The sequence below is a fragment of the Erinaceus europaeus genome, chromosome 5 (assembly GCF_950295315.1).
Source record: "Erinaceus europaeus chromosome 5, mEriEur2.1, whole genome shotgun sequence".
Classification (NCBI taxonomy): domain Eukaryota; kingdom Metazoa; phylum Chordata; class Mammalia; order Eulipotyphla; family Erinaceidae; genus Erinaceus; species Erinaceus europaeus.
In genome coordinates, this window is record NC_080166.1 from 55,862,529 (window position 1) to 55,871,745 (window position 9,217).

Below are 9,217 nucleotides of genomic sequence, written 5' to 3' on the forward strand. Positions count from 1 at the left end.
AAGATAGATACCTGCAGACCTGCTTCACCTCCTGTGATGGGACTCCCCTCCAAGTGGGGAGCCAGGGGCTCGAACCGGGTACCTTAGGCTGGTCCTTGCACTTTGTGTCAATACACATACACATTTTTATTTAACATAATCCTGTCCATTCTACCATTAATTCTTCTCTGCTGATTCTCTTTTTATATACATGGCAGTTAAAGCTCATTCTGGTTCTAAGACAGATGGTATGTTTCTAAGATGCTAAATATTATCTCACATCTACCCTGAGATCTTCACACAAAAATACATTCTATCTTGGCCCTTCACATCCTCTCTTCTGATACTACTAAAACTATACATTTTGAGATGAATTTGGTCTAGTGCAACGAAACATCAGATATTAAAAAAATGTGTCAGACTCAGAGGACTATGTGGAGGGAATGAGGAGGGTAAGTGAGGTCTTTTACCTTCTCATCCTGATTTTGTGAAGATTCAAACTCAGGTGATCAGGTGGCAGGATGGGGCCATGTGTCCTCCAAAGGTCTCCAGTTTGGGAGATACTTTGTCTTTTCAAATCATGGGGGCTGGGGTCCCAGATGTCACATGATTGAAGACCTCGAATCTACATATCTAATGAGAGGTTAAGGTCTCCAGAGCTTGACAGGGTTAGGGCTCTAGATGGAGGTTTGGGCCCCATGAATCTCCTATTGTTGGGGCTGGGTCCCAGGAGTTTGATGGTACTGGGTCCCCGGTGGGGGGATGGATTTCAGCTGTCTCCTATTGGTGGGCTGGGCCCCATGGGGAAGGCACCCACCTGGGCCTCCCAGGTGTGGGGAGGTGTACCAGCCCAGAACAGACTGGTGAGGCATTGAAGTGAGAAGGAGAGTCTGCTGTGGAAGGAGACAGAAAGATAAACCGGTGGAGGGTGGAAGCTCAGGGTCTGCCAACACACTCACCAGGTCCCAGTCCTCTTCTTCCTATGAGATAGGCACAGCACCCAGTCCTCACATACACTGGGGTAGCCAAAGTGGACCCCAAGGTCAGTCTGCTGGGCTAGCATGAGGGTGTTTCTTCCTGGGCACGTGCTCTCTGGGTTGGGGAGAACTCGACCAAAGCCAACCTGGGATGCTGCTTACTCAGCAACACAGGAAAGAGACTAGGAACTCATAGCAGAGTGGGAACACAATGTCTCTTTATTGATAAGAGACAATGCATTTATATATTTTGAACCAGAAATGAGAAGTCAGAAAAGGAAATGGCTAGGAAATAGGGTGGAGAAAATGAAAAAGCAGAAAGGTAGAAAGCTTCCATAGCAACTGTTGCGAAGGTTTTAACCGGTGGACTTAATTAATACTCTGCAGGCAGGGCGGGTCTCAGGAAAAACAATGATTATGTAAGTAGACTATAGTATCAGCAATGGAGGATGCCTTCTGACCTCACCTCTCATTACCACTCCAGCTCCTGGGCTTCCTGTCTCACATTTCTCACACTTACCTTAGAATAGATCCCCAGGGCTGCTTAGGGTCTTCCAGTTCCCATGGAAACGATGCCCAACATTCCAAGGATGAGGTCATAATGCCTCAGCAGCTTCTGAGACACATTGTGACTATTTACTTCAGAGACAAAGGCAGTGGGGTTAGGGTGGGGCCAAAGGAGGTCCCCCAACACCTGTCCTCCTTCTGCTCCTGTTTCCAGAAGCTGCCACTCACCAGGTCAGGAATCAGCCCTCTTAAATCATTTAGGTTGTGGTTGTTTGTGTCTTGGGGTATCCTGGGTGGGGATTCCATGAAGACCACCCCTGCAGGTATAAGGCATGGGGCACGGTCACAGCAGGGTAGCAAGTAGCCTTGGGTCTGCCCCTGCTCTACAACCTGCCTGGGCTCCCCACAATAGGAGGCACTCTACCTTGAAAACTCACAACATACAATATTCACTGTACCCTTGACATATGTATGTACAAGGTGTAAAATATGCAGGACTCAGGGCTTGCTAGGTATAGGAAACAGTACTTTAAAAACAAAATGTTCAGAAGTAGGGTGGTAGCACAGTGGGTTAAGCCCACTTGGCATAAAGCACAAGGACCAGCATAAAGATCCTGTTTCAAGCTCTGGGATTCCCACCTTCAGGGGAGTTGCTTCACAAGCGGTGAAGCAGGTTGTCAGGTTTCTATCTTTCTCTCCCCCTGTCTTCCCCTCCTCTCTCCATTTCTTTCTGTCCTATCCAAAACAGTGACATCAATAGCAACAACAATAATAAATATAATAAAACAAGGGCAAAAAAGTAAATAAATTGTGCAGATGTCTCTTAATCCTTCTATATCTCTCCCACCCTCTTGATTTCTGGCTGTCTCTATCCAATAGATAAAGATGATTTATTAAAAAATAGAAAATTCATGTGAATGGCATTTTAATATTTCTGATATCTTTGTGCAACAGAATGAGCAGAGTTTTGTTTCTTTGGACTTACACAATAGGCTTCATAGGGAACAATTCTATGTTTTTTTACCAGCTTTATACAGAGATTTGGAAAGTTTATCAAAAATTAAAGGATGTTTTAATTTAATTTTAAGTAAAGATAGTTCTACAGTGAGTGTGTGTGCACTTATTACCTCGCTTTAATAATTGTCAACTCATAGCTAAATATTTTCAAAATTTACAAAAGTAAAAATTTTCAAACTACCCCCCAAATGCCTCTCATTGTTTTACATATGCCTCACACCAAAGACCCATTCCTTAAGCACATTGTCAAAACTTGTTCCTCCTGTGCTAGTCTAATCAAGACACTTGCTATTCAGAATCTTGGGGTTAAACCTTGTGGCTTAAAAGCCAATGTTTTCTTTGGCAAATTGATATCACCCACTTACCCATCTTTGGTAAACAAAAATAAATTTTTGTCTCAGTTTATACCTTCTCTAAATTCATGTGGGCCATGGATCAAACTGGAGAAAGTTCAAAAAATCTTATAAGCCATAAGCTTTCCTGCTTTGCTGTCATGGGTATTCCCCTTCAAATTAAATCTTGACAATAGGCCTGCTTTTTTCAGCCAACAATTTAAAGACCTTTGTTCCTTTTGGAACATCACCCATACCAAAGTCAACCCCCATTACTTTCAAAGACAAGACATTGTTGAGAAGGCCCACCAAACACTCAGAGACCAATTAAATAAAAAAAAATGGGGGACTATATCCCCCCAATATTCTGTTGGCAAAAGTATTAACTACATTAAACTTCTTTAATATTTACAAAAATTCCAGTCAGTTACCAATTATCCTCCACTGGCAAATGCCACCCACCCTCCCAGATATCAAGGGCAAATGGAAATAACTCCTCAACAGTATTTGGAAAGCGCCTGATCCCTTGTTAACCATGGGAAGGTGTTTTGCATATGTCTTTCCACAGGATTCTCCAAAACCTGTCTGGTACCTGGCCCACCATGTCTGGCATTGCCCACAAGATGGCACAACTCTCCCTGAAGAAGAACAAAAAGCACAAGATTCACCACAGGATGCTGCCCCCTAAGACTCATCACACGACCTGGGAGGACCTGAAAAACCTGATTGACAGAGGCCATGGAAACCCCCACTGCTGCCTCTTTCCCCCCTCACTGTCTCTGTACACCTTATCCTGCTGTCTCCTCTCCCCACTCCTGCCTCTACTTCACCTGTCACCCTTTGACAGTTCCAAGTTAGAGAACTCAGGCTCCTGCCCCTTCTTAGTGCCCTTTTTGGCTAATACAACCCACCTGATCATTGCCCCTTGCCTTATCCAGTTTCTTAAGAGACGTCTAAATGATTCATTGTTCAAAGGTTTCTGTCCACCCCTACACTGCTATTCCTCTGACAGAGATAGAATCTTTTGCAGACATTGATCCATTTAAATATAGCCATTAAATAATAAAAAGGGGGGAGATGTAGGAAAACTGTGAGGATATGGTTGAGCTGGGTGAAACCTCCCTTTGAAAGATGGGTGCCTGAGGAACACGGTCTTCCTGTCAGCCTCTCTCTACCAGAGAGAACAGCCTTCAGGTTCTGCTTCACCTGTCAGACTCTCTGCCTCACAGTGACTATGCATTCCCAATACAATAGCTTACTTTTTGTCTTTAAACCAAATGATCTGCTTATTCAAAAGCTACCAGAAGTTATCATAACTGACTCACCTTTTCTCCACCCTCAGGACACCTCTCTGTCTGCTAGCCATTGACAACCCTACTTCCTCATTCCCAAAATGTCTCTCCTGCTTACACAGATGCTATCAGAGACCCCTTTCATCACTTCTTTTTCCTTACCCTTCTGAATAAGACTATAACCAAACCTCATCCTCTTGACATAGAAGGACCCCTACACCCATGCACATCAAAGCTTAGCTTCCTCATTCCGTAGATCACTCACTTGATAGTTTTCCCAACCCCTTACCTCTCTCTGCCCCTTTTCTGCTTTAACTATATATGGTATAAAGAAGCTACTTCCTTCTGTAACCCCTTAAAAGCCTTGCCTCTATGATCAAAAATGGATTTGTCCATCAGACATTCCCCTAGTGATCTCTTGTTGTGTCTCTAGCTATGAACACTGAGAAAGACAAAGTAGACTGCTTGTACTTGCGTGGGTGGCCTGGCAGCAGAGATAAGCCATACTGGCCTCTCGCGCTAACTCTGCTAATAACAGGAAAAGACCAGGAGACAATTTAGTTACAAATGATCTGTTTATTGTACAGAAGGCAGGGTTTAAATAGCAGAAGGGAAAAAAAGGACATGTTTCACATGTGGCGAGAAGGGTGGGCTTTTGAAGGTCAGAACCTCCATGGTGAAGGTCCCAAGGAATGAGTAGAATTGACAATGGTAGGGGATAGTTCTGGAATGATTAGTGGCAATTGGATAAGAGAGTCAATTAGATGAAGGTGTTTAGAAGGACATGTTAATTATCCCAGCAAGGGAGAAACAGACAGAGAGGAGCCTTGAAGGAAGAGAGATAAGATAGAGGAGTTAGATCATAGTGGAGGAGGGGTTTAAGGAAATAGGAAGGAAGAGCCTTTTGGTCAAGGCAGAATAGTGATATATGGAGTATGTGTGATCACAGCAGGTGGACTATAGTGAACTTTAAGCAGACAAACCATTTGATTTATAACAAGGAAATTAGTTAAGTGTTAGGGGGTGTAGTGTTAGGGGGTGTAGTTAAGTGTTAGGGGGTGTGATGCTTGGGAAACTGACAAGGGGAAATTGAGTCAGGAAAGCTTTTTCCACCATGCTCTACCCCTGAAAGGGAGAGAGTGACATTTAGGGTATCTCTTCAGACCTCCATCTTTATGATGGGAGTTCTCCTATGCTCTTACCATTCTTTCACAATTATCCCCACAGTCACCTCACTCCTGCTGCCTTGGAACATATTCTCTGGTGCGCAACAGGGTGGGCATGCCAGGAGTCTGTGCCCGAGAAGAATCCTCCCCACAAGAAGTATGACAGGGAGGGATAGCTAGGGAGACAGGGAGAGAGTGAGAGAGGGAGAGCTGTGGTACTGCTTCATCATTACTGGAGCTTCCCCTGTAGCAGGGAACTATAGGATTTTAAATATTTTTTTAAATATTTTATTTATGAGAAAGATAGGAGAAAGAGAAAGAACCAGACATCACTCTGGCACATATGCTTCCAGGGATTGAACTCGGGACCTCATGCTTGAGAGTCCAAAGTTTTATCACTGAGCCACCTCCCAGACCATGGGGAACTACAGTTTTACCACAGGGCATTGCTCAGCTAGCCTCAAGTAAGTGTGATGATGTCTGGACCTCAAACAGAATCAAGCATATCTTATTACTTGGAATAGGTTAAAAGATGTCCCTGAACTGAGTGACTTGATCACACTCTCTGATGTTGTGCCCTCCATTTAGGGGACACAGCAACAATGAACATTATGCTCTGACCTTTCTCTTTGCCATTGTAGGGATCAACATGAACACCCATTTGATCCCAAATGTGTCACTGGCTTTCAATATCCATAATTTCTTTAAAAGATACCATAATCCTTTAGAGAAACTCTTACTTTGGGTCAAAATGATAAGCTGTGTGTGTGTGTGTGTGTGTGTGTGTGTGTGTGATTCAGACTGTTTTAACTGAAACAACCATTAACATAAAATATGATGCCATTATTTAAGTAGTTATTTCAAAATGTTTAGCTGATATTGGACCACTTATGAAACTACAAAATCCCACAGGTGGGAGTCAGGTGGTTAGTGCATTAGGTTAAGCACAAATGGCGCAAAGTGCAAGGACCAGCCTAAGGATCCCTGTTAGAGCCCCTGGCTCCCCACCTGCAGGGGAGTCGCTTCACAGGCTGTGAAGCAGGTCTGCAGGTGTATATCCTTCTCTCCCCCTTTCTGTCTTCCCCTCTTTGCTTCATTTCGCTCTGTCCTATCCAACAACAATGACATCAATAGCTACAACAATAAAACAAGAGCGACAAAAGGGAATAAATAAATAAATATTAAAAATCACACAGGTAAGAGAAATTTACATCTAGAGAAAGAAACTGAATCTTTACTGATTCTGGGCCTTTTTGCTAAGATCAGGTGTAGAAAACTGAATATTCCTCAAAGAGTTTTGTTTTCATTCTGATCAGAGACAACTGATGAATCTGAATGAGAGGCTCCTCAAGAATTGCCAAAAGACTCTTCAACTGTTAAGTTTCTTTTTAAATATTTATTAATTTTATGGGAGGGAGTGAACAGAATGCTGTTCAACTATGACATAGGCAGTCCCAAGGATCAAACTTGGTACTTCAAGAATGTTAAAGGGAATACCTACAACTCAGATATACAAAGGTCTCTCTCTTTCCCTTCCTCTCTCTTTCCATCTGAGTTTCCCTGTGTTTCCAATCAATAAATAATACATTAAAAGGAAAGATGCTATGATAATGGTTATTGAAAAAAGACTTTCAGGCCTCAGGGTCCAAGGCCCCAGGCAATACCATACACCACCATAAGCTAGTGCCATTTTTTCTTTTTTAAATATATTTTATTTCATAAAACAAAGACAGGGCAGGGATAGATAGCATAATGGTTATGCAAACAGACTGTCAAGCCTGACGCTTCAAAGTGTCAGGATCAATCCCCTGCACCACCATAAACCAGAACTGATCAGTGCTCTGGTAAAAAAAAAAAAAAAAAGACCAAGACAAATTGAGAGGGAAGGGAAAGATAGAGAAGGGGAGAGAAAGATACACATCTGCAATCCTACTTCCATACCATAAATCCTACCACCCATAAAGTTCCCCCTGCAGGTAGGGAGTGGGGCTTGAACCCAGGTTCTTGTGCATGGTAATGTGTGTGCTCAACTGGGTGCACCACTGCATATCCCACCCCTATTCTACATTTACTGAAACGATGGGCCTCATAAAGGCAAAATAATCAGTGCTCAACTGGACAGAGCTGGAAGCTGCAGGCTACTGAACACCAGTGCTAAATTCCCAGCCTGCTTGAGGTCTTTAGTCTTTCCTGGTTCCACACTGGTTCCACACCCAGGACAAAGCACTGACTCCAGACCAGCACCCTCACTCAAGAATAGAACAGGACTCAACTCCACTCACTCAAGGATAGAACAGGACTCTCAACTCCAGGGGCACCAATGCTGGAGGCTGAGGGCAGAATCTGGTGTTCAGTCTATCCACATGGGGACAATATAGTTCTGGAGACTCTTTCCTACAGCCTAAGGCAGGGACTCATTTCAGGATGTGGAGGACTCAGCTAGAGTCCTTGGTCTCAGGGCTGCTTTCAGCCACATTCCTGCCTCTTTGAAGCAACTCCTCCAAATGCTTCCTCGCTTACTAGATTATCTAGTTCTGAAGAATTACTTGCTATCTGCTATCTAGAAAGAGTCATTCTTTAAATGTTTTACTATTAAACTGGCCTTGTTTTCCAGCAAGACTATTGCTTCAATATATAAAAAGAGTGTTGGTATGCATGAGACCCCTTCTGTTTCATTTGGTTTAAATCCCCCCTGCTTAACACTATTCTATTTACATAACCACTTCATTCTATTTACATAACCACTGTTAACAAGTTCCACCCTCCCTCCAGGGCATTTGTGGTTCAGTGATAGGATTCTCACCTAATCTGTCCCCTCTTTGTCACACTCTGATTTTCACCAGTCACTTTTCTCTCCACCCTCTCTATGTCCCATCCTGTTTCCACCTTACTTGGCAAGTATATATAAAGACAGCATTGTGAGTTTTACGGTACTGTACTTTGAGTTTAACTTAGCTCATCTTAGATTGTGCTGCGTCCTGCATGAATAAAGAGATACTGCCTGCAGCTCAACCATGAGTCCCTGGTCCTCTGTTACCCGCCTGTGAAGCTAGCCCGGCGAAAACAACATAGCCCGGAGAAAACAACTTTTTGCTATATAGAAAGAGTCATTCTTTAAATGTTTTACTATTAAACTGGCCTTGTTTTCCAGCAAGACTATTGCTTCAATATATAAAAAGAGTATCATCAAACACCATATATTGCAAAAATTAAGACAGTATTGTTGGTCTGGCACTATGCAAATACCTCTTCTCCACAGTTGTTTCCAAAGATCTATCACTAAGTACTGTGACCAGGGATGGATGGATGTAAGCTGATTACATTATATATGACTTAAGATATTAATGTTATCTTTCACTTCCATAATTTTAAGCTAGACATTCTCACACAATTAGATATTAGAAATGAAGAGTGGCCTAGAAATAATAGGGTGTTATAAAAACATCATGCTGACATGCAATAGTTAGTACATTAAGGGGTAGTCTCACCCAGTAGTATTGTTGTAAGTAATTCCATTGCTATTGCTAGAAGTTGCCACCTAAATTCTTCTATCCATGTCTAATTTAAAGCAATGGTGCTAGATTAAGTTGTTTAATAGTAATTTAGAAATTCCATTCTTACTCCTTGATAGAATTTATGTATTAACACTACTATTAATTATTTCAATGCATTATTATTATTATTATTATTATTATTATTATTTTACCAAAGCAGTACTCAGCCCTGGTTCAAGGTGATGCTGGGGATTGATCTTTGAAGCCCAAGTCATGAGAGACTCTTTGTATAACCATTATGCTATTTACCCCCATTGTTTTATTTATTTTTCATATGCTTTCTTACTCATTGAATCATCTAGTTCTGAAGGATTACTCACTGTCATCTTGATCAGCCCCCCATTTGTATCACAAGATTTATTGATGAGTCCTGGATTTTCTCCAAGAGCCTCA